At 39.7% G+C, this 26,285-nt stretch overlaps 1 long non-coding RNA gene across 2 annotated transcripts in view; it reads left to right on the top strand.

Annotated features, from left to right (window-relative positions):
* Positions 1 to 26,285, top strand: part of LOC147379948 (uncharacterized) — a 289,568-nt gene that overhangs the window by 236,685 nt on the left and 26,598 nt on the right. For both annotated transcript variants that reach the window (XR_015165191.1, XR_015165189.1), the window contains 2 exons: positions 5,632 to 5,699; positions 12,567 to 12,767. This is a non-coding gene — a long non-coding RNA (uncharacterized LOC147379948). The remainder of the gene's footprint in view (positions 1 to 5,631; positions 5,700 to 12,566; positions 12,768 to 26,285) is intronic.

The raw sequence follows: 26,285 nt of genomic DNA on the forward strand, positions 1-26,285 counted from the left end.
TGTAATAACAACAATGATCATGGTTAGATTATTACTGGAGCTTGGGTTTGGAGGTTTATTCTGAGGGTTTCTATGGATCACCAAATGGAAGAAAGCATGAGAGTCTATTTTTAAAAGGACTGCTTTAGGTTGTATAACTTTTTAATTCAAAAATGAAAAAGGGATAGAACCACAACAGGGAAAATGAAAGTTTAGAATGCGGAAAGTGGGAAAGGGAAGGCAACCCGCTTGTCACCAGGTGTTGTTGGCTAACCTCCAGGACAGGGGCAGAGATCTTTCTCCTGACGGTGGGCAGGGCTCAGCCTGCTAAATTTAGATATCCTAAGCAGATTAACTTAGGGATCTGGTGGCTTAGAGGGTAAAGCATCTGCCTGCAATACAGGAGACCTGGGTTCAATCCTTGGGTCAGAAAGATCCCCTGGAGAAGGAAATGGCAACCCACTCCAGTACTCTTGCCTGGAAAATCCCATGGACGGAGGACCCTTGTAGGTTACAGTCCATAGGGTCACAAAGAGTCAGACACGACTGAGTGACGACACACGTGACTACATCACTCCTGCCAGACTTACTGATACCACTGTTCTCCATTTGCTCCTTAGCTTGCTTTGCAGCTCTCTTCTGCCTTCTACTAGAATGTTCTTTTATTTTGGAGAAGGCCAATGGCAACCCACTCCAGTACTTTTGCCTGGAAAATCCCATGGGAGGAGCCTGGTAGGCTGCAGTCCATGGGGTCGCTAAGAGTCGGACATGACTGAGGGGCTTCACTTTCACTTTTCACTTTCATGCACTGGAGAAGGAAATGGCAACCCACTCCAGTGTTCTTGCCTGGAGAATCCCAGGGACGGGGGAGCCTGGTGGGCTGCTGTCTATAGGGTTGCAGAGTTGGACACGACTGAAGTGACTTAGCAGCAAGCAGATTAAAATGATGCTAGGCATTAATGTGGCTTCACTCAGTGAATTTCCCTCCTTCAATTAACAAGATTACTATTATTATTTAAATTAAATTGTTTCATGTGTGAAGAAGCCAATTTTTAGAAATCAAATTGCCTTATGGAGTGTTTTCTAGGCCAGAGTTCTGAAGATGGTAACAAAAAGGCCACCCCAAGATCCAGGTACATAAACAAGATGTTGAAAGACCCATGTACTCTACTCTGCATAAGTACTGGGTTCCACTTTCATGGCATGAGTGTCAGAGTCTACCTGAGTATGGAGGGCCTGTCGCTGTGGGCACACCTGTTATGCTCCTCCTTGGAAACATAGTCACAAATGGGTTGGGGCCCTTTCATGAATGAAGGTCAAGGAGGAAGCTCTCATTTTAGAAGTTGTTGTTGCTTAGTAGCCAAGTCGTGTCTGACTCTTCAGTGGCCCCATGGACTGTAGCCTGTCAGACTCCTCTGTCCATGGGATTTCCCAAGCAAGAATATGGGAGTGGGTTGCCATTTCCTTCTTCAGGGGATCTTCCTGACCCAAGGATCAAACCTCCATCTCCTGCATTGGCAGGTGGATTCTTTACTGCTGAGCCACCTGGGAAGCCCCCATTTTAGAAGCAACTCCACTTAAATATTTATGATAAGTTTCAAGTCACTGAGAATATTAGTTCTTAATGAGAACAGATAGGCCCATAGCTTGAATGAGGTGAAAGCCACTACTAGTCTTGTAATGCATCAGCTTAAATAGTCCCACTGACACAAGCCCGCACTTGACTTTCTTTGTTATGCATTACCAAGGAGAAGAAATAAATCTCAGCATGAGGTTTGCTGGAACAAAATAATTCACCTCAATGGTATCTCTGTTATCCTAAATTTCATTCTTTCCCTGATAGCTACATCAACACGCATTGATCATCTTTGACTACACAGTCAAGACTTGAATGGATTTAACTTTTTTCGTGGAAAACTTCTCAAGTGGAAACTTTTTGTGCCAAACGCTTTACCTCAAACGTTAAAGACATTCCTTAGCAGTGTTATGATCATGTGTGAATTCAAAGGCAATTTAAGATAGGTTGCCTTCAGTTGATAAGATTTCTTAGAATCTTGTCCATTATTTTTACTTTGCATCATGACTTTGAAGCTGACTCTGGCCTTTGTACCCTGACACTGAATTAATTCTAGGAAATAGAGTTTTGGATGAAGTAGAAAAGAATAGCTTTATTGCTTTGCCAGGCAGGGGGTGCACAGAGAGCTAATGCCCTCAAAACTATGTATTCCAACCTAGAGGGGTTAGTGAAAAGGTTTATAGTAATGGTTCAAAGAGGGCATGATCCGCTTGTGGACATTCTTCTGACTGGTTGATGGTGAAATAAGTGGGAGTCAGCATCATCAACCTTTGGGTTCCAACCAGTCTGGGGTCTTTGTACTTGTGGACAGCATATCGTTAATTTTTCTCAAACCTGGTGGGCATTTCTGTATCTGCAAAACAGTTCAAAGATATTGTTATGTGTATCGCTTGGGGGGATCCAAGACCTTGCCCCCAAGACTGCACTACTGTTTCTCTTGACTGTTCCTCCATTGTCTCTGCATCTCCTCCCTTCCCTAATTAGTATCTGTTTGAACTTGCCCTTGGAATTCAGAGAAGTTCTAGGAGGCTGAATGAAGCCTGTGTCCTGTATTCAAGAAATGGGGTATACCTGTGGCTGATTCATGTTGATAATTGGCAGAAAACAACAAAATTCTGTAAAGCAATTATCCTTCAAATAAAAAATAGATAAAATTTAAAAATTATATCATATGAAGAAAAAGAGAGACATAGGGGACACAGAGAAGCTTTTGTGTCAGGAACCTGTGAGCCTTTTGTGCACAAGGTCCTGCTTGGAATCATCTTATGATTGATTTCATTTAAAGAAGACTGTACAATTAATGCTTCTTAAAAATAAGGACATTGTACTTTCCTCCTCTTCTGACATTTTTGAAAGCATCTCTGTCCAATAGAACTTCCTGTGATGAAAGAAATGCTCCATGTTTGACTGTCCAGCACAGTAGCCACAAGTCATGAAAGGCTACTAAGCTCTTGACATGTGACCATTATTCCTGATAAACTAAATTATGAATTTTCTTTAAATATTAATTTAAATTTAAGTAGCCACATTTGGCTATTTAGCACTTGAAATGTGGCTCATGTGACTGAAGAACTGAATTTTCAACTTATTTAAATTTAAATAGCCTCATGTAGTTTTTGTTTTCCGTATTGGATAGCACATATATAGAATATATATAGAAATATTCTATATATATATAATAGAATATCCAAGTTCTATTGGATATTTCAGTTCTAGATATAAAATCCTTCAACAGCAGGGAGTAAGCAGTCATCTCTGTAATCCTGAGCCCCTAAGGTGGAGAATGCACTTGTATACATGCTTATCGCTTGATGAACTCCATAATGGGAAGGCCTACTTCTTGAAGGGCCCATTTTTCACTTCTGGTCTTTGATTCATTATAAAATGTACTTCTAGCTCTTTCAGTTCCTTGCTGCTTTAGGATTACTGTATTTCTCCTTCTCAGTTCTTACCCAGCTGTTAGAACTGATTTCAACCATGTAGTCTAATGCCTTTGCTGATTTGCTCTATCCCACTCCTGATAGATGAAGGTAACAAATTAAATACAAACAAATAATTTATAAAAACAAATGTAGTGTGTTAATCAGGGTACATAAATTCAGAGTACGATTTAAAGAACATCTAATATTTAGATACAGTGCAGTATCTCTCAGGACACTGCATATGTAATGAATCCCTGCATAATCTAATTCTAATTTTTTCCAGGGCACGTTAATTAGAAGGAAACCTCCCTGAATTGGCATGGGTTTTGCAACGTCTGTATGCTTTGGGTCTTCAAGAAAGCTTGGTATTCAAAGCCCCTGAAAGGTATCTAGCTAGCTGGTTATTTGTCCAACCCCTAAAGTTTTTTTTCTCTGAAAATGATTGAAAAGTGCTTTTCTCCATACAAAGAGAGGGTTTTGAATGAAATGACAGGAAACCATCACCCTCTACTATGGCTGCACGGACACATAGATCAGATTTGATCATTGTTTCATAAGTGTGCTATGTATTGTAAAGCTGCATTGAGTTAACATCTATAAGAAAGGATAAAAGTCTTTTAAAATAGGTCATGCTAGATCAGAGATCATGCTCATAAACTACAGGTTTATCAGAGGAGGTCAGTGAGGATATCTTGGTGTACCAAGTGGTTTACAGCAAGGGCTATCTGGACAGGAAGTGTGTTTGAATTATCTGAGTCCCGGATTACTAGGGATGTGACCTTAGACAGATTACTTTTTGCCTCTCTGCCTCAGTTTGGTCATCAATAAAATGAGAATATTTACACCATAAGGTCATGTAACAGTTAAAAGAGTAAGTTCTTAAAAAACTCCCTTATTTCTTGTTATCCAGCTGCTAGAACCAGTTTCAACCATATAGTTGACCTCCTTTGACAAACTTATAGTTTCTGAGCATAATCTCTGATCTAGTATGACCTCTTTTATAAGATTCATATCCTTTCTTACAGATATTAACTCAACACAGCTTTACAATACATAGCATACTTATAAAATAATGATATTACAAACAATGTTATTATTACCTTCCATTTATACTTGACAAGGAGTGGAGACTCTTACAACACATGAATTAGATAGAGTCAGAGAAAGTACCAATTGAGAATGAACAGTGAGGCTGTTTATCACAGACTAGAGAAATCACATTACTGCCATAAGCAAGGGGAAAAGAATTTGCAGACTCCTTTTCATGGCAGGAATATTCCTGTGCATCCAGTTCATGTCTTCCCAGCGTCCTTTCAGTGTAATTCTCTTTGTAGTGGAAAGCCTTCTCATTGCGTATTCTGTCTGTGGATGCCCGGTCTCCTCTCTTCTTCCTTTCCTCCCAGCATTATTTCCTGAATCAGGGATTGAGCTGAAGAGCTACCCTGTCAATTCTAAGGTGGCAGTACCCAGGTGACTTGTGGTGCTGAGGGATTTCTGAATCCTTTCTTCTTCATAACCAGTTTACGTAAACACACTAGGCTTACTTAGCCCAGTTCCAGGCACAGGAGATGCGTCAGTGTCCTCAGCCCCACACATTAGGACTAAGTATGAGGTGCTAGCCAGTTTGCTAATCTAACTCTTGTGATTTGCCTCCATTTAGGGAATGGAAATTTCTGGCTTGTTGCTTTTAACCTAGTTCTCCATCTTTCCAGTTCCCTGAATTGGAGCTTTGACCTTGATTTCTGAAATGCCTTCTTGGCATGAGACTTTCTTCCAAGAATCCAGTGACTGGAATTCTCCTACATTTTAGTGGTCACTTTCCTGTCTGGGCTTCTTCACATAGCCCACCCTAAATTCCTTATCATTTCCTTCCCATGTTATATTGGAATCTCTGTACCCCTCATATTGGGGCCTATTGTCTGCTGCTTCAGCTCTGAAATTGCTGCAGTCTGGAAACATGTTTTACGGGAGATACTTTCCTCAGGTCTGGAGGCAAGAGTTGGGTCTGTTTCCCTCCTTTTGGCTCATCTGATCCACTGGTGTGACCACACCCATGTCCTGCTTGGGGTGTCTGACCAGAGACCTCAGTGAAACTATACACATTGTTTTCTCATTCAGCGAATACTTATTGTGCACCACTTTGTACTATTCTAGACACAGGAGATACTGAAGAGAGCAAAACAGAGTCTCATCCTCATGATGCCCAGATGCCAACATTATATGTATGTATGTGATTTGATTTGGAATTTTCTGCTGTTGTTTTGTGTGTGCCAATTTGTAGAGATGTTTGAAACAGATAAAATCTATTTTAAAGATATAACATTTAATAACTGTAAGAATTCACTTTTAACTGTCCTATGTTGTTCATGGACTTCCCAGATGGCTCAGTGGTAAAGAATCTGCCTGCAATGTGGGAGACACCAGTTTGGTCTCTGGATAGGGAAGATCTCTTGGAGGGAAATGGCAAACCACTTCAGTTCTTGCCTGGGAAATCCCATGGACAGAGGAGCCTGCCAGGCTACAGTCTGGGGGGTCACAAAAGAGACATGACTGAGTGACTAAAATGTTTATAATGTACCACTTTATTACTGTGGTTACCAACTAGATAGTGGCAGGTGTGGCTGTGGGGAGGAGTTCAAGTTGATTATATTCATATTTAGTGTCTGATTAGGTCTAAATATTGCTCAGCTATGCACATTCAAAAGACATAAATTTCCTCTTCTGTGGTGAAGTAATAGTGTGTCATTTTAAATAAAAATATTAACATAATATTTATTTTAGGTTAATATTATCAATTTAGAAGATTCTGTATGTCAAATACAGTTAAAAAAAAGCTTTATTCCACCCTCAAAAAGATGAACATACATGAACATTTTTACTATATTATAAGCCACTCATGCGTTAGCATCTTCATGTGAGATCATAGAGGTTTCTGCAAGAAACTCTTCTTCTGTCTGCAAGAACCAGCAGACAGAAATCTCAGCTAATGGTTGCATTTCAATGATACATAAAATAATTGGTTTGAAATTCAGCAAGGTAACTTTTGTCTCCCCTAACACCAGTCAGCTATACAGTCTTACTTTGCTGGTTTGTTACCATCAGAATGGAGGTGGTTGAATTAAAACAGCTGTCCATAGTAGTTACCGTGTGTCCACTAACTATTGAATAACTGTTGCCTTTGAATAGAATTCATCCATCATACTGTCTTTTCTTAAATTGTAAAATACACATAACATAAAATTTACGATCTTAACTATTCTTGAGGTACAATTTGGTGGCATTTAAGTGGATTCATATTTTGTGCTACCATCACCACTGTTTGTTTTTTGTTTTTTCTTTTTTTGACCACACAGCTTGTCGGATTTTAGTTCCTTGACCGAGATTGAATCTGGGCCCTTGACATGTTTACCCATGTTGTAGCACGTGTCAGAGTTTCTGTCCTTTTTAAGGCTGAATAATATTTTATTGTATGCCTATACTACATTTCAGAGAAGGCAATGGCAACCCACTCCAGTACTCTTGCCTGGAAAATCCCATGGATGGAGGAGCCTGGTAGGCTGCAGTCCATGGGGTCGCTATGAGTCGGATACGACCGAGCGACTTCACTTTCACTTTTCACTTTCCTGTATTGGAAAAGGAAATGGCAACCCACTCTAGTGTTCTTGCCTGGAGAATCCCAGGGATGGGAGAGCCTGGTGGGCTGCCGTCTATGGGGTCACACTGAGTCGGACACGACTGAAGTGACTTAGCAGTAGCAGTGTATAGAACCACAACTGATTTTTGCATGCTGATTTTGTATCCTGCAGTTTTACTGAATTTATTTATTAATTCTAAGTGTTTAATGAAATTTTTAGGATTTTTTCCATTTAAGATTATGTCATCTGTGAACAGAGATGATTTTACTTCTTCCTTTCCAATTTGGATGCCTTTTATTTATTTTTCTTACCTAATTTCTCTAGATAGGACTTCCAGTATTATGTTGAATAGAGGTGGTGAAAGTGAGTATCCTTGTCTTGTTTCTGATCTTGGAAGAAAAGCTTTCAGTCTTTCATCTTTTTTTAATTAAGAATGTCTTTATTGATAAAAATACTAATCGTTAAGCATTTGCAGTAGTAACATCAAAGATCACTGATCACAGATCACTGTAATATAATGATAATGAAAAATTTTGAGAATTACCAAAATGTGACCCAGAGACATGAACTGAACAAATGTGTTGGAAAATGGCACCAATAGATATGCTCAATGCAGAGCTGTCACAAACCTTCAGTTTGTTTAAAAAGAAAAAGTGCAGTACTTGCAAAACACAATAAAGCATAATAAAATGAGATATGCCTGTATATGCTGTCACTGAACATTATACTTTTATATTTGTGTGATTTGCTTGACAGATTCCTGTACTACATGGAAAGGTCTAAGAGGATGGGGACCATGTCTGTTTTGCTCATCACTGTATCTCAGCACCCAGTAGAATAATGACAGATAATAGGTGCTGCATAAATCTTTGTCTCTTCTACTTTCTTTTAATTCACCCTGGTTTTTTTTTATATGAATAGCACCATTTCATTTCTTTAAAAAATACTTTTTTTAGAGCAGTTTTTGGTTTACTGCAAAATTGAGCAGAAATTAGTGATTTCTCATAAGAAATCAAGCCATGAAAAGACATGGAGAAAACATAAATGTATATTATTAAGTGAGAGAAGTCAATCTGAAAAGGTTGATATGAATACGTGGAACACAGAGGATTTTTAGAGCAACAAAAATACTCTGTATGTTACTATAATGGTGGATTCACATCATTATACGATTTGTCAAAAACCACAGAATGTACAAGAGTGAACCCCGATGTGAACTATAGACTTTGGGTGATAATAAGGTGTCATTGTTGGTTCATTGCTTGTAACAAATGTAGAACTCTAGTGCAGATTATCAGTCTTTCCTTGTTGAATATGTTTGCTGTGGGCTTTTCATATATGGATTTTATTATGCTGAGGTAATTTCCTTTGCTGGAGGAGGGCATGGTAACCCCCTCCAGTATCCTTGCCTGGAGAATCCCATGAACAGAGAAGCCTGGTGGACTATGGTCCATAGGGTTGCAAAGAGTTGGACATGACTGAAGTGATTTAGCATGCATGCATGCAGTTTCCTTCTTTTCCTAACTTGTTTGAGATATTCCTAATTTATCTTGAAGATGTGTTAAATTTTGTGGAAATGCCTTTCTGCATCAGTTGAAATGATCATGTGGTTATTTTCCTTCCTTCTATCTATCTGGTATATTATAGAGAATGACTTTTGTATATTGGACCATCCTTGCATTGCAGGAATACATCTTACTAGTTGTATTGTATAATCCTTTCAATGTACTATTGAATTTTGTTTGCTAGTGTCTGTTGAGGAATTGGACTGTTTTAGTATGGGGGATACTCTGCTCATACTATACTTGAGGGAATTAAGACTTTGAGAGGGGATATAATCTATTCAAAGTTATGCATCTGGATATTTTCACATTGAGTCTAGAGCCCAAGAATTCTCTTAGGTGGTTATTTGCTTTAAGTTTCAAATGAGTGAGCAGGCTGCTTTTTATATACAGGGATCTGTGATTCTCACTCAGCTGGCACATTGAAATCACTTGCTGCTGCTGCTGCTGCTGCTGCTGCTGCTGCTGCTGCTGTTGCTGCTGCTAAGTCACTTCAGTCGTGTCTGACCCCAGAGACGGCAGCCCACCAGACTCCCCCGTCCCTGGGATTCTCCAGGCAAGAACACTGGAGTGGGTTGCCATTTCCTTCTCCAATGCATGAAAGTGAAAAGTGAAAGTGAAGTCGCTCAGTTGTGTCTGACTCCTAGCGACCCCATGGACTGCAGCCTACCAGGCTCCTCCGTCCATGGGATTTTCCAGGCAAGAGTATTGGAGTGGGTTGCCATTGCCTTCTCCGAAATCACCTAGGGAGCTTTAAAAAATACTGAGACTTGGTTTTCACTCACAGAGGTTCCAATTTTCTGATTTAATTGGCTTTGGTTCTGAGAGGAGCACCCAGGCATATGTGTGTGTGTGTAAATAATTTGGGAGAGGACTTTTATTTATTTTAAAACTTTAAAAAATAGCCTTTATTTTTTAGAGCAGTTTTAGGTTCACAGCAAAATTGAGAAGAAGGTAGAGATTTCCTATATACTTTCTGTCCCTACTCGTGCATAGCCTCCTCCATTGTCAAATCCTGCACCAGAGTGGTCCATTTGATACAATTAATGAACCTACATTGACACATCATTAGCACCCAAAGTCTATACATTAGCATTCACTCTTGGTGTTGTACAATTTACGTGTGGACAAATGTATATTGACATGTATCTACCATTATCATATCAAACAAAGTAGTTTCATTGTCATAACAATCTTGTGGTACACTTATTCATTCTTCCCTCCCTGCTAATCATGATAATCATTGATCTTTTCATTGTGTGTAGTTTTGCCTTTTTGAGAATGTCATATAATGGGACTCATATAGCATGTAAACTTTTCAGATTGTCTTATTTCACTGAGTAATATGTATTTAAGCTTTCTCTATTTCTTTTCATGACTTGATAGTCTGTTTCTTTTTAGCACTGTATAATATCCCATTTTTTAGAAGCAGCAAAGTTTTGTAAATCCATTCATCTACTGAAAGTCATCTTGGTTGGTTCCATGTTTGGGCAGTTATGTTTAAAGCTGCTGTAAATATCTTTGTGTAGGTTTTCATGTGGACATAGATTTTCAACTGCTCTGAGTAAACAGCAATGATATGTTAATGTGTAGTCAGAGTTAAGCATCTCTGGCTTAGATTTGATAACTATGGAGAAAGGCTGGTATTGTTCTCATAAATCAGAGGTAGATCGATCATGTGGAGTCACACCACCGTCAGTTGTGAAAGGCAGCGTGGAGACTTCTTATTGTGGTGATGCAATGTGGAGATGGCTGTGAGTGTCGTAGATGTTTAGTCTGTCAAACTGGAAGGAATCTAGGTAAAGTTTTTTTATCAGATGAAAAGAGTAAGGCTATCATCATGTGGGAGCAAATGAATGCATTCATTTTAATGTCAGGGCAGATTTCTTGGCCGAGTATGTTATTGTCATGTAGCAGGGAAAATTAGCTAGTGCTGATGAGAAGACTACTTAAAAGGCAGCAAACTTTCTGCCTCTATATTGAAATTCAACCTTGCTGGTTAATATCTGTACTTACTGTGGGGAAGTTATCAGGGAGAAATAGGGGCAGCCAAACCTACATTCCTGCATTCATTTCTCCAAAAGTCACTGCAGTTTTTAATCCCCTACACAGTTTTCCTAAGAGGTTTTACAAAATTTCCTTAAAGAAATCTTTCTGAAACCCTATCCATGGAGTATCTTCACTGGCTGATTTATTTTAAAAGGGATTTTAAAGAAGATGAGAACTTTGTACAGTAGACCTTTATGACCTATATTTTACTTAATGTAAAATTTTATTTTACAGGCTTCTGTGTAGCCTTGTTTAATTGATTTATATACACTGTAGAAAGCTTTATGCACTACAGTGTAACAGGTGTAACATTTTAAAATTGATTAAATATCCTGCTTGTGACCATTCATATGAAGAAGTTGGGTACCAGGTCTTGGTTAAGAACAGAAACCAATTTTATAAGATTGCTCTTATGGGAAAAATAAGATTTAACTTATTTCTCTTAGGTTTAGAGAATATGATTCAGTAAGCAACTTGGTAAACACCCTAGTGAAACTGCTGTAAAATTTCTTACTTCTTCAAGGGACAGAACAAGTTATACACACAATAGGGGTAACATTTCCTGGTTACGCTTTATGTACTTAAGAAGACAAATGAATCTTTCAGGCTCTTAGTTTTGCAGTTGACTGATTTGTTGACAAGTGTTAACTAAGCATCTATTATGAGTTATATTTTGGGAAGAGGAAGACAGTGTAGAGATAGTGATTTTTCCAATCTGAAAGAATTCATTATAATATGAGAGAGAACATAACATCATAAGAGAAATTCAACTTAAGTTCAGAGTTTAAGGGACTTTGTGGTGGTGGTTTAGTTGCTAAGTTGTGTCTGACTCTTGTGACCCCATGGACTGTAGCCTGGCAGGCTCTTCTGTCCATGAAATTTCCCAGGCAAGAATAATGAAGTGGGTTGCCATTTCCTTCTCCAGAGGATCTTCATGACCCAGGGATTGAACCAGATTCTCTTAATTATGTCACTTTTGATTTATTTTTTTAGGAAAAACAGTATAAGTTAGGGTTTGGAGGATTTGCATGGGTAGAAATGGGATAGAACATTCCAGGCTGAGAAGATGGTGTGCAGAAAGAAGATGATGGCAGAAAGCAAGATGAGTTTGGAGAATGATGAATAATCTCATTTACTGAAACAGATGGGTCAGTAAAGAATATATGTTTAGAGAAATAGGACTATGACTAAAGTTAAGATATAGAAAAGTTAAGGAGAGGGCTAGGACATGAGGTAGGTTTGTAGGACAGGAGAGGCTGGCAGCAGGGAGGCAGCATTTAGCTGAAAGTCATGATTGGAAGGAAAACAGAGAGGATACAAAGCCAGAGCATTAGTAAACCAGGCTGGTTAGACATGGAATCTGTGTGTCACAAATGGCAGCCAGACTTGGTTTTAACCCATGCAGAAAGAATGCCCCATCCAGGGCTCCAACTCCCGGGAGGCACTTCCTTAGCATATTTCCACTGTCAGATGAGCACAAAGAAAGGGAATCTTTTATTTGAACAGGAGCTCTTTGAGCCTGATCTGTGCTGCAAGGGATTGCTTCTCAGAGCAGCCTAGGAAAACTGGGCATCTGCCAACTGTAAATGGAGCTCAGACCTTAAAAAGCTCCAGGTTCCTGCAGAGGTTGTCCCTGTGATATCTGCACTGAATTTAATGTACCCTGAGAGCCTCTCCAGCTCTGTGGATGGGATGGCATGAAATCAGTATGGGGTCCTGCCTGCTTTCTAAACTGTGTACCAAATGGGGAGATATAAGATTCATGACCCCAAATGTCCTCATTACCAGCACTGACTCTGGGCAGTGTCAGGTAATTTACTTACTGTTGAAACCCTCATTTCAGGTATAGAAGATCATTCCAGGACAATGAAATATTTTGCAGTGGGCTCCTTTGGAGCTCCTGGCGCAATCTGCCTCCTGTGGAAAGTTCTGGGTTGTTTGCCTTCTCATAAAAGCAAGTCCCCCGCACCAGCCTTTGTAGTCTTTGCATCAGCTGTTTTCTCTTCCAAAGCGGATCATTCAGAATGCCTAATGAAGAGTTCAGGTAAGAAATCATGGGGTTGTGTGACTGTTCTTGATTTCCTCCAGCTTGTTTTTCTGTTTATTTTCAAATCCTTTAAAGTAGGCCAACTGACCTTCCAGAGCTTAGAAGAGAGAAGTCTTCTCTCTTCACTCATCTCCCAAGGGTGCTGGCTGGAGCCATGCTTGTACGTGGTTGTAACGGAGTATCACCCCTCTGGCTGACAGGGAGGGAAGATGCAAAGACGTTTCTGAAAACAGCAAAGTGGTTGTAGAGAGTTCTCAGTGGCAGCAGTTGTTTCTTCAGCGGAAATGAAGGGACTGTCCCCATAATAGAGACTGGCAATAGGTCCCAGGATCCATGCTTACACCCTGCCTCCTGTTTCTGTGAGAGAGGATCACACGGGAGCTCATGGTGGGGAAAGTGGAAGCCTGGAATCTTCTCATGTTTCAGAGGAAATGGAAAATGTTTTCCGTATTTTCTCAAATTTCAAAAATCCCCACATAACTTGGCTTTATGAAATACCTAGAGTGTACAAAGTACCTTGTCTATAACAAATAAACTCCACCCCCATGCAGAACGAAATAACATGGGTTTAAAGTGCAGAAGGAGGAGCTTTGCTAATATGATGCATCTTTTAAAAAATTTTCTTTTTATTGGGGTATAATTGACATATTATGATGCATAATTTTAAAAACTAAATTTTACTGCCATATAGTTGATTTACAGCTGTACAGTAAAGTAAATCAGTTATTTATATACATATATATGATGCATTGTTGTTGAACCCCAAGATGAGTTAATGACAGACGGAAGGGAGTCTTTTGAAGGAGTTCTTGCACAAGCATGTCAGACAAATTAAATCCATCTTAACATCTATTCCGAAAGTTTATGAATATATATCATGACCAGCAAATGATTACCCTCGATCAGCTGTCTTTTTTGTATATGAAGTTTATTGCGACAGAGCCATGCTCATTATTTACATATTGTCCCTAGCTGCCTTTGTGCTAAATGCCAGAGATAAGCAGTTTCACAGAGAATCTATGGTCTATAAGCCCAATACATACAAAGGGTATTGCCTTATGGTAGTATATAATTGTGGTAATAGGTGTGTGTAACACCTTAGAGCTTTCTAAGAACTTTTACATCCATCTTATTTGGCCTCCACACCAGCCCTGTGAGATAGTCAGGGAAAGTATTATCCTTATTTTATGGATCAGGAAACCGAGTCCTAAAGAGATCCCCAACACTAGCTACTAACTGGGGAAGAACCAGTGATGCCTAGAGAAGATCTTTAGGGGCCCTAAAACTGAAGAGATAATGGTTCTTCAGGATAGGTGGAACCACTGGCCCCGACGCATCACTTCTCCCTATATCAACACCCTTTCCCACATAAATTTATAGCGTCTCTCTCAAAGAGCGGTGCGTGCTTTCCTATCCCTTGAATTTGGGCTTGGCTCTTGGACTTCATTTGTCTAATCAGATATTGCTGCTGCTGCTAAGTCGCTTCAGTCATGTCCGACTCTGTGCGACCCCATAGACGGCAGCCCACCTGGCTCCTCCGTCCCTGGGATTCTCCAGGCAAGAATACTAGAAGGCAAGATTAGGGAAGGCTGGGGCTGCCCCCTCCTGTGCTTCTGTCAGTGCCAAGAGGAGAACATGCCTGAGCTAGCCTGGCGGTGCAAGGAAGAGGAGAGACAAGTGTAGCAGAGCCACCCAGCTTTCCTGGCCCTACTCTGAGAAGCAGAGCTGCGCCAGCCACTCTGGACTGAGGCTGACCTGTCTGACTAGCTGAGCTCAGCCTAGAGGAGACAATGCCACGCTGACTTATCCATCACTGATGTTTTAACTCACTGAGTTATGGATGGCTTGTTAGATGTAGCAATGGTTGACATGTGAAGTACATGAAACTGTTACATAAATATAATAAACTATTCTAGCATTCCAAACTGATTCCTTTTTTTTTTTTTTTTAGTGGCAAATATATTACATTCTGTCAGAAACTTTTTTTTTTGATGTGTTCCTGTCAGGTACCTTGATGCTCCCTCTAACCTGTTGTTGGGTGATGTTTGTTGTTGCTAAATCATGTCTAGCACTTTTGTGACCCTATGGACTGTAGTCTGCCAGGCTCCTCTGTCCATGGAATTTTCCAGGCAAGAATACTGGAGTGGGTTGTCATTTCCTTCTCCAGGAGATCTTCCTGACGCAGGGATCGAACCTGCATCTCCTACATTAACAGGTGGATTCTTTACCACTGAGCCACCAGGGAAGCCCATTGGTGACATACAGTAGCTTCTTTGTCCTTGCTACTCACATGAATGAACAGTTCTGATTGTTCTGTCATGAGAAAGGCTTCTATGAGACCCATAAGTCCCTATGAAGCAGCTTGTGAGTGCTATAGTCTCCAGCTGATTTTCAGGACAAATCCATGCATTTGTTCTCTTATAGAGGACCTGCCATTTCCAGACCAGAGGCAGAGAGACTCCTTGGACACCTCTTGTGCAAAAGCCTAATCCTTTCTGCATTGGAACATTTTTATATTAGTTCTGTCCCTTTATTTCTAAGGATCACTGGAGCCTAGCAAGCCAGGAGATACAGAAATTTCCCAGCTTGCAAATAGACTCATTTCCTCAGCTTTCTTTTCCTTTCACTCTCTATCCTTCATCCCTTTCTGTTCTCATTTACTTTTTAATTCCACAGCATGGAACTCTCCAAGGCCTGAAAGGAGGGTTTTCTTGGCATCCAGTCAATCCAGACAGTGAGTGTAGCATCTTGGAGAGTAATCAGAGAAGACTGGGGGCCCTGGAGCTTTTGCAAAGCAGAAGAAAAAGCCGCCCACCTCTCTCTCTCCCCCAACCCCTCTCCTCCTCCTCCTGTCCTCCCCTGGGATCCTGCAGGAGTCCAGCTCATTCATCAACATGTCTTTCTCTCTTTAAAAAAATAAATCAACAAAACAGGAGAGGGCTTTAGAAAGTCTTTGTAAAATCTGCTTAAAGAAACAGGCTCTTTTTATTCCAGACACATGCTCTGAAAACCAAGCACAACTTAATTATTTAGGTAATTCAGATCCAAACCACATTTTGACATGAAGTATTCAAATAATTTGAGGTCGAAGCATTTGGGAGCAGATAGGTCCTAGATAATTTATATGGTATAGATAGTGTGTGATATAGCAGAGCACTTCATTGAAGGGGCAAAATTAGGCTACTGGTGCTGCCTGTGAGAATCAGTTGGGAAATGTGTCTAGCTCTGGAGATCTAACGGTGTGCTGGGGTGGGGTCTATAGCTATATTACTCTTGAATGAGGTAAAATGCTTAATGAAGGATAGTCTCTCTCCTGTTGGTAGGTCTAAGCCAGCTCAGAAGATTTTGGCAAGTGACACCACCCACAGCCCCTACCCACCACCATCCCAGTTCGAACTCATTTCTTATCAGATGGTCTGCACATAGTGAAGTGAAATTGTTGTCTCTCAGTCATGTCGAATTCTTTGCAACCCCATGGACTGTAGCCTGCCAGGCTCCTCTATCCATGATATTTTTCAGGCAAGAATACTGGAGTGAGTTGCCATTTCCTTCTCCAGGGGATCTTCCTGACCCAGGGATTGAACGCACATCTCCTGTGTCTCCTGCATTGCAGGCAGATTCTTTAAAGAATGATGATCCTCTAAAGGGAAGATCATCTAAGCTTCCCTCCCCCCCACTTTCCCTGTTTTTAAAATGTAAACTCTGAAGACCTATACATTCTAGAAACAGTAATTTCCTTCCACTGAGAGCATGTGACATCCTTGTCAGCTGTGTGGTTTTTCAGAGTAAGGAGAGCTTTGCAGGTCACAAAGCTAGAGGTGGCTGGATGTGGCATTGTAGGTACTGTGTGTGGTCACCAAAGCCTTTATAGCTAAAGACCAGCTCAAGGAACGTGTGGTTTGAGCTAATTCCCCACAGCTGTATTTAAGATGGATGGAAACACCAGAGTCTGAAGGCAGAAAGGATGGCCAGGGGGTGGTTACTGCAATTTAGGCCAACACTTCCCAGGGTGAATTTCAGGTAATGTAACAACCAGAGGGGTTCCATGATCAAATATTTCCTCTTTCCCTTAGAGATTCACAATGCCCAGAAACAAGTTAAAACCTCTGAAAGGTCCTGTAGCAAAATTTTGCAACTATGTTTAACACAAGGTAGCTGACTACAGAACCATGTTCATGTATAGGACCTAAGGTACTCTTGCCTGGAAAATCCCATGGACGGAGGAGCCTGGTAGGCTGCAGTCCCTGGGGTCGCAAAGAGTCGGACACGACTGAGCGACTTCACTTTCACTTTTCACTTTTATGCACTGGAGAAGGAAATGGCAACCCACTCCAGTGTTCTTGCCTGGAGAATCCTAGGGATGGGGGAGTCTGGTGGGCTGCTGTCTATGGGGTCGCACAGAGTCGGACATGACCGAAGTGACTCAGCAGCAGCAGCAGCAGCAAGGTGTGGCACTGGTTCTTGACAAAGGCATAGAAGAAAAAGAAAGAGGCCGAGGAGTGAAGGGGGACAGTTCTTAGATTCAAAGACCTCCCTCTTAAGTCTGGGAAGGCAGAATATGAGGTAAACTTTGGCAGTAACAGAGGAAATTGAGATGGTGAAGGTGATGTCAATTTTTGACATGTTGGAATTTTGATCAGGACATGAGTGACTGAATAAGCTCCAAATTTTAGTCTTTTATGTCAAACCTATTAGTCCAAATTAAAAATAACAAACCAGGGCCCAGACCCAATTTATTCAGAGGTACATAATATTGCTTGGACAGGAAAGGCTCCCTATGGAATATTTTAATTGGTTCAGCTAAAATTTCTACTCTATTATATTTTATTCCATTTCCAGTTTAGTAGTCTTACAGAATCCTAGTAAGTCACATATTATAATTAAAAAAGAGACAGAATTGCCAGTTTTCCCCTCAGCTCGGATGGACGTGATAGTGAATGTTTTAAACTTCAGCTGAGAAGCTTTACTCACGTACTCCTAGAGGCTTCTGGGTTGCTCTTGCCTGGGACCCATTTACATATTCTCAGGCTGTATCCACCATCACTTTCATCACTGCTGAGCTTAGTTTGCAGGACTCCCCAGAGATGGTGGCAGAGTCCTGTGGGGCTTGCCCACTGCATGTGTTTACCCACCTCCCTCAGACAGCGTCTTTGTTGCTGCCCAGCAGTCCTTTCTTATTTCTATTGGGACTATTCCAGATTCCTCCTCCTGCTCCAGCTGCCTCTAACAGGTCATCCCACTTTCTGCTTTATTGAGGAGACCAAGTTCATCAAACATGAACCCCCCCTCCCATTTCCCACCAGCTCTCTTTCTTCTTACATACTTGCCTCTATAAACACCCTTTAATTCTTCCCTCTATTTCAGATGTTATGGCTTGTTCCCATAATTTCCTTCTAACAGTTTTGATTTCTTCTTTCCTATAGAATTCTTCCCTTGGCCCTTCTTGTGGGTCATTTCCCTCCTGTGTGACCCTGGGCAAGCTACTTCACTGCTCTCAACCACAGTTTTCACAATAACTCCTGACTTGAAGGATGCTCAAAGAATTGAGTGGTTAATATGTTAATATCCAAGCATCCTACAGTGCCTGAGACATACAAAACACTGGGAAGTAGTAGCTATTCTTATGCTTGCTATACTATGTTCATTTTTAAAAAATCAACTTTATTAGGTCATAATTTACATAAAATAAAATGACAAATTTGAAGTTTGATGAGGTTTTTGTATGTATATGTATCATGTATCCAGCACCCCAGTCAAAACATAGACCACCCTCATTATTCCAGAGTCTTTCACACTCATAAACAGGCCATTGCTTCTATCTCTTACTGCAAGCGCAGATCTGATCTCTGTCGTTTTAGATCTGTTTTACATGTTGTAGACTTTATTCAACTGGAGTTACTATATTTTTTATGTACAGTGTATATTTTTTGTGTGGTAGTTTCTTTTGCTCAGCATAATTGAAAACAACATTTTTCTTCCATGTTTTTGAATGTAACATTTGTTGAATGAACATTCTTTATACTGCAGAGTAGTATTTCATTGTATGAAATATATGTGTATATGGTATCTATCTATCTATCATCTATTTCTTTTGGAGAAATACCTGAGGACAGAATTATTGGGTCATATGGTTAGTGTCTGTTTAACTCTTTAAGAAACTGCTGAACTGTTTGCTGGTAGCTCAGATGGTAAAGCGTCTGCCTACAATGCAGGACACACCAGGACACCCAGTGCCACACTGGTCAGGAAGATCCCCTGGAGAAGGAAATGGCAACCCACTCCAGTATTCTTGCCTGGAGATTCTCATGGATGGAGAAGCCTGGTGGGCTACAGTCTGTGGGTTTGCAAAGAGTCAAACACAACTGAGCGACTTCACTTTAGCGTTTCCCTGGTGGCTCAGACGGTAAAGCATCTGCCTGCAATGTGGGAGACCCAGGTTCGATTCCTGGATCAGGAAGATCCCCTGGAGAAGGAAATGGCAGTCCACTCCAGCACTCTTGCCTGGAAAATCCCAGGGACGGAGGAGCCTGATAGGCTACAGTCCATGGGGTCGCAAAGAGTTGGACACGACTGAGTGACTTCACTTTCACTTTCAAACTGTTTGCTAAAGAGGCTATGTCACTTTAGCAAAACAGCAGTGTATGGAAGTTCCAGTTATTCCACAATCATGTTACTTTTGGTATTATCCATTTTGATTCTCGTCATTCCAATGACAGGGTAACTCGCTGTGGTCTTAATATGTTTCCCTAGTGACTAATGATGTTCAGCTTCTCTTTTTGTACTTACTGGCTGGCCATTTTATATGTCCTCTTATGAAGTGTCTTGTACAAAATTCCTACATTTTGGTAAATTGGGTTGCTTGTCTTCTTCCTCATATTGAGTTAGAAGAGTTTCTTTAATGACTTGTGACACAAATCGTTTGTTAGATATATGCATTGCAATTAATTTCTCCACATCTTTGGCTTACCTTTCTAGTTCTTAATGATATCTTTTGCAAAACTAGAGTTTTAATTTTGATGACGTTTATCTTTTTTTTTTTAATTTTTGGTTAGTAATTTTAGTCTAAGAAATCTTTGCTTGCTCTAAAGCATGAAGATTTACTCATATATTTTCTTCTAGAAACTTTGTAGTTTTTTTTATACTTATGTCTATGATCTGTTTCAAATTAATTTTATATACTATAATATTTTGATTACTGTAACTTTTTGGTAAGTCTTAGAATTATTGCTGCTGCTGCTAAGTCGCTTCAGTCGTGTCTGACTCTGTGTGACCCCATAGACGGCAGCCCGTCAGGCTCCACTGTCCCTGGGATTCTCCAGCCAAGAACACTGGAGTGGGATTGCCATTTCCTTCTCCAGTGCATGAAAGTGAAAAGTGAAAGTGAAGTCACACAGTCGTGTCTGACTCTTAGCGACCCTGTGGACTCCAGCCTACCAGGCTCCTCTGTCCATGGGATTTTCCAGGCAAGAGTACTGGAGTGGGGTGCCATGGTTGGTACAAAAGTAATTATAGTTCTGGGCCATGAATTTTAAATCATTATGACTAGGCTTAAACACATCTTTATTAATCAAAATAAGAACCATTACAATCAACACATTTTTGCTAATGAGAAGTAAGCTTGGTTATTCCTATACCCTAAAAATTCATGCTTCAGAACTCAACAAACTCTTGGAAAGCATTTCCTGCATCCTGCTGGTTGTGGAAGTTTTCCTGCAAAAAGTTGTTGAGATGCTTGAAGAAGTAGTCGATTGGTGAGGGGTCAGGTGGATATGGCGGATGAGGCAAAACATCATAGCCTCAATTTGTTCAATTTTTGAAGTGTTGCTTGTGCAATATGCAGTTGGGCATTGTTGTGGAGAAGAATTGGAACCATTCTGTGGACCAGTACCGGCTGCAGTTGTTGTAGTTTTCAGTACACCTCTTTGATTCACTGAGCATACTTCTCAGAGTATTGGTTTCACTGGGATTCAGAAAGCTGTGGTGGATCAGACAGCAGACTACCAAACAGTGACCATGACCTTTGTTTTTGGTGCAAGTTCAGCTTTGGGAAGTACTTTCGAGTTTCTTCTCATTCAAACCATTAAGCTGGCCATTGCCAGTTGTCATATAAAATCCACTTTTTGTCACATATCACACTCTGATTGAGAAATGGTTCGAAGTTGTGTAGAATAAGAGAAGACACTTCAAAATTATTATTATTATTTTTTTGATTTGTGGTCAGTTCAAGAGGCACCCACTTGTTGAACTCTTTCACCTTTTCAATTTGCTTCAAATGCCAAATGATAGAACGGCGGTAGATGTTGAGTTTTTCAACAACTTCTCATGTAACTGTAAGAAGATCAGCTTCAGTGATCACTCTCAGTTGGTCATTGTCAAATTCTGATGACCAGCCACTGTGCCTCTCATCTCTAAGGCTCGCATCTCCTTTGCAAAACTTCCTGAGCCATCACTGCCCTGGATATTTGTTAGCAGTTCCAGGGCCAAATGTGTTGTGGATGTTCCAAGTTGTCTTTGCTGCTTTATGATCCATTTTGAACTCTAAAAAAATTGCTTGAATTTGCTTTTTCTCTAACATCATTTTTGTAGTCTAAATAAATATAAAATAAACAGCAATTAATAAGTCATCAGTAAAAGAAATAAAGCAAGAAATCTGCATTAAAGTGATGTATAACACAATCACATTTATTTTAGAATGTATTCCATTATCAAACAGCAAATTTCAGCAGTGCAAAACTGCAATTGCTTTTGCACCAAGCTAATATATATAGTCTCTGTCCTCTAGTTTTGTTCTTCTTTTACAAGATTGTTTAGGCAATTCTAGGTCCTTTAAGTTTTCATCAGTTCAATTCAGTTGCTCAGTTGTGTCTTGACTCCGTGACCCCATGAACTGCAGCATGCCAGGCTTCCCTGTCCGTCACCAACTCCTGGAGCTTGCTCAAACTCATATAAATTTTCAAATAAGCTTGCCAGTTTCTACAAAAGTGCCAAATAGGATTTTGATTGGAACTGAATCTGTAGATCAATTTGAGAAAAGTGGACATCTTAATATTGAGTCCTTCAATCCATGAATGTGGTATATCTCTTTTTATTTAAATTTTCTTTAATTTTTTGAGAAGTATTTTATAGTCTCACACATCTTCATTATCACTTCCCTTCAAACTCAAAGATACTCTAACAATTTCTTGAAGTGCTGGTCTGTAAACAACAGATTTCTCAGTTTTTTTTTTTTTAAGAGAACATGTCTTCATTTCATCCTCATTTCATAGAGAAATATTTGCTGGCTGGTTATAGAATTTTGGGCTGACTGTTGTTTTTTATTTTTTCCTTCAGCACTTTAAAAATGTAATTTCTTCTTGCTAATTTATGGCCTTGCTGAAGTCTCAGCTGGATGCTGAGTGCTAATAGGATATTAACAATATTTTAAGGAGATGTCTCCACCCTGGCTAGTTCAAACTCTTAATATAATTCATAACTCTGACTTCTAGCATTTCTTTTCTACTGGCAGCCCCATAGCAATGAACTTCCTTGGAAGCCTCGTGTAGTCTCTCCTTTGCCCATGTACAGTCCCAGCCTTAAGTCAAGGACTCACTGGGGTACCCCACTTAGATTTCTGGGGCTCTCTTCTGCACAGATCCCTCCCATTTGTTAGAAGGCTGCTCAAATTGTAGTCCCTTTCTCTATCTCCAAAAAGATGTGAGACTCTTTAGCTCAGGTGAAACACTGTATTCTATTTATACTCCAGGTCTAACTTCACCTGACTTGGGAAATTCTTCTCCAGGCGGAAAGCAGTAGGATGGTAGCTGTACACATCATGCTTACTATGTAAGCTTCCCTGTTTTCCAATGCCTGAAAATAAGTTTATTTAATATTTTAGCCAATTTTATAGCAATTTAAGGGGTGTTGGAATCAGCTCATGCCAGCGTGAAACGCAAATTTGAAACTTTTAGGAATTTTGCCAGTCAGCTGTTAAACCGTTGGTAGCTTGAAATCAGCCCCAGGGGGAGTAGGTATGTAATGGAAACTGGCAAATGTTATAAACCAAGGATTTTTTTTTAAAATTAGATTACCTAATTTAAAATTGGCTTTTAAATATTTACCAGCACATTACTCTTTATGGGGGGAGATTGGTCAGGTCCTAGTTGCTCCATCATGGTTAGACAATGAAGTTTCATTTTCTTATAATTCACTTATTTCTTAATCCTTTTTAAATTTGGTTTTATTGCCTCCAATCTACTTAAAGGAATATTTTATCCCTGAACTTTCCTGTATTCTTTTTCTTTTTGATGCCTCTAATAATTTAATGACATTAAAATTGGCATTTTAAAAAAGATTTTTCTTTGCTCCTTCTGTGTTATATTTACTGATATCTTATTTCTGCTTCTTAACTGTGGTCTCTTCCTGTCATTCAGTTTCTCCAGAGAGCTGAATGATGAAAGGAGGAGGTTCTGCCACTTAATGAATTTCACTTTAATAAATATATAGAAAACAGTAAGCTTGCCCTTTCCTGCCTGTATTTATACTTTACCTGATTTGGTACACACTTTTGTGACTTTAAAAAATATATATATTTATTTGATTCTCCACTGGATATGAACTGAGACTTAAAGCTGAGAAACTAACAGAAGGAGAGATGAGAAAAAGGCGGAAAGAGGTCCTGGAAGTACTTGTGTGCCTGCCACTATAGTTGCTGATCTTGATTCCTTTTGTCTTCTACTGGTTCCAGTTTATGCCTAGTATATAGTTCACTCGTATATATTTGTCACTTGAAGCAAATGTTCTGATTCTCAATTCTACCTTTAATGTACTTAAATATACATTCTCCATGACCCTTCCCTGATTACCTTTGCCCTATAATATCCCATTTCTTTTGCACAACTGCTAACTTTCTAGTCTTTCCCCTAGTTAGGCATGAAGCAATACTATTCAGTTTATTCACTATTGTGTTCTATATCCTTAATTCAATTAGAAGCTACCTAAAAGCAGCAACCATTTTCTCTAAGTTTCTTTGTTTCCTACCTGGTGTCTAATAATTGTGGAAAGAAAACACTGAATTGTAAAACTCAACAGATCCATAGTGAAGTCTTGACTTCTGAGTCTATTTAAATATACATATTCTTTGTAGAAAAATCTATTTAATTTTTGTTCCGCTCCAAATCCACTTGTCCTGTTTACTTGACACTACATCATCAACACAATTAATCACTTCTTTTAGAAGAAATGAGTTTAATTAGTTAAACATTTAGTCCATGGATTTAGTAAAATGGCTAATCTAATACATTTATCTTAACAAACAAGATAATTTGATGTGGCCTAGTTATTTTAGTGACTAGTTATTATAGTTTATCAAATGTGTTTCATCTACCATGATGTGATTGGCTGATTATGATTAACCTTCAAGTACCCTTCTCATCTCTCTTCCCACTTGCTGTAAAGGCTGTAAGGGATCTAATAAAGCATCTGTGGCTGTGTTTCCTCTGTTTAGGAAATTCTTCTGGCTCTGTGTCCACTTGTTTCCCTTGGAACTCTCTCCTCTTTACAGCTTATTTTCACAAAAATAGGAATTTCACTGTCTGTATATCTTCTTCTTTTGTAGGGTAATTAGACTTGACCTCTGATTGTAATACTACTAACAAAATACAAATAAACAATTAAGAGACACCATAGATAAAGCAAAATTACCATAAATTTTAAGATGTAAGCACGACAGATTAGAGGCCAGTTCCATTTTGAGACTTGTCAGAGAAGTCACAGGAGTTGAGGAATATTTAAATTGTCTCATTTTATACATAGTCCAGAAGACATCCGTTTATCAATGAGAAAACTGAATCTAAGTGAAAGGGAAATGATCCACCCTTGGTCATGTAGTTGATTAAGACTGGAAACAACCTCAGTCTGACGTTTAATCTACAGCTCAGCTCTCGCCACCATCACAAATATTTTAAATGAAATTATCCTCTCTTCTATTTTGTCTTCCTTATCTCAAAGGTTGAAATGTACTTGTCTTATTGTTTCTTGACTCCTCATCTCTGCAGCCCTATTTCTCTGCTACTATCCACAGGAAAAATTCTGTAACAAGTTGATGATACCTATGGTCATCTTTCCCTCACTTTCCATTCTCTTTTTAGTGCACTCCAATCTACCTTTGTTCCACCCCAAATCCAATCCCAGAAAGATTAGCGTCAACGTCTCCAGTGACTCCATGTTACCAAATCTGCAGGCAGTTCTCTGTCCTCATCTTATTGAACTCTTGGCAGCAGTCAACATGAAGCACTTTCCTTTTTTGAGTTCTGTGAACCACAGGCTCCCTATTTTCCTCCTTCCTTATAATTTTTAATTTTCTCTTTGTTGTTGTTCAGTTGCTCACTTGTGTCTGACTGTGACCCCATGGAATGCAGTATGCCAGGCTTCCCTGTCCTTTACCATCTCCCCAAGTTTGCTCAAACTCATGTCCATTGAGTCGATGATGCCATCCAACAATCTCATCCTTAGTCATCCCCTTATCCTCCTGCCTTCAAACTTTCCCAGCATCAGGGTCTTTACCAATAGGTCTGCTCTTTGCATCAAGTAGCCAAAGTACTGGAGCTTCAGCATCAGTTCTTACAATGAATATTCAGGGTTGATTTCCTTTAGGATTGGCTGATTTGATCTCCAGAAGCCCAAGGGACTCTCAAGAGTCTTCTCTAGCACCATAGTTTGAAGGCATCAATTCTTTGGTGCTCAGCCTTTTTTATTGTCCAGTTCTTACATTCATACATGATTACTGGAAAATCATAGGTTTGACTACAGGGGCCTTTGTAGGCAAAATACTGTCTCTCCTTTTTAATACTCTGTCTAGGTTTGTCATAGCTTTTCTTCCAAGAGGCAAGTATCTTTTAATTTCATGGCTGAAGTCACCGTCCACAGTGATTTTGGAGCCCAAGAATATAAAGTCTATCACTGTTTCCATTGTTTTCCCATCTGTCTGCCATGAAGTGATGGGACCGGATGCCATGATCTTAGTTTTCTGAATATTGAGTTTTAAGCCACCTTTATCACCCTTCTTTTTCACCTTCATCAAAAGGGTCTTCAGTTCCTCTTCATTTTCTATCATAAGGGTGGTGTCACCTGCATATCAGAGGTTATTGATATTTTCCCCAGCAATCTTGATTCTAGCTTGTGCTTCATCCAGCCCGGCATTTCACATGATGTACTTTGCATAGAAATTAAATACGCGGTTTAATAGTATACAGCCTTGACTACTCCTTTCCTAATTTGGAACCAGTCCATTGTTCCATGTCCGGTTCTAACTATTGCTTCTTGACTTGCATACAGGTCTCTCAGGAGTCAGGTAAGGTGGTCTGGTATACTCATCTCTTTAAGAATTTTCCACAGTTTTTTGTGACCTAGACAGTCAAAGGCTTTGTCATAGTCAATGAAGCAGATGTTTTTCTGGAAATCTCTAGCTTGGCTGGCGGATTCTTTACCGCTAGCGCCACCTGGAGGAGAGTACGGATATACACAGCAGCATTGATGAAT

This window comes from Bos grunniens, chromosome 1 (genome assembly GCF_055505025.1).
Source record: "Bos grunniens cultivar Pamir isolate PY7600 chromosome 1, Bosgru_T2T1.0, whole genome shotgun sequence".
Lineage (NCBI taxonomy): Eukaryota > Metazoa > Chordata > Mammalia > Artiodactyla > Bovidae > Bos > Bos grunniens.